Source organism: Myotis davidii, unplaced genomic scaffold, assembly GCF_000327345.1.
Source record: "Myotis davidii unplaced genomic scaffold, ASM32734v1 scaffold534, whole genome shotgun sequence".
Classification (NCBI taxonomy): Eukaryota; Metazoa; Chordata; class Mammalia; order Chiroptera; family Vespertilionidae; genus Myotis; species Myotis davidii.
In genome coordinates this window covers 374204-374460 of record NW_006286678.1, presented here as the reverse complement: position 1 = coordinate 374460, position 257 = coordinate 374204, and the positions used below count along the sequence as shown (strand labels likewise).

General features: G+C 52.5%; 1 protein-coding gene across 1 annotated transcript in view; it reads right to left on the bottom strand.

The window, feature by feature from the left end:
* The window catches only part of GRIN3A (glutamate ionotropic receptor NMDA type subunit 3A), a 158984-nt gene that overhangs the window by 158438 nt on the left and 289 nt on the right, over positions 1-257 (bottom strand). The window lies entirely within an intron of this gene.

The window sequence follows — 257 nt, the reverse complement described above, 5'->3', positions numbered from 1 at the left end:
GCAGCAGCAGACAGACCCTGCTCAGCAGCCACCACAAACTCAGTCTCCTCATTACTGAGACCCGCAGGGAGAAAGCGCGCCCCCTCCTGCGTCCGGCTGGCCCCCCTGCAGCCGCCGCCTAAGGTCCCCGTGCAGAATTATTTTGTTAGTGTGCATTGGCTTGAATATTTTATTTCCGTTGGACTACACCCGTGTTGCAGAAAGCTTATTCACATGAACTAAGCTATATCTTTAGTGGGTCATACTTGAGAACTGCT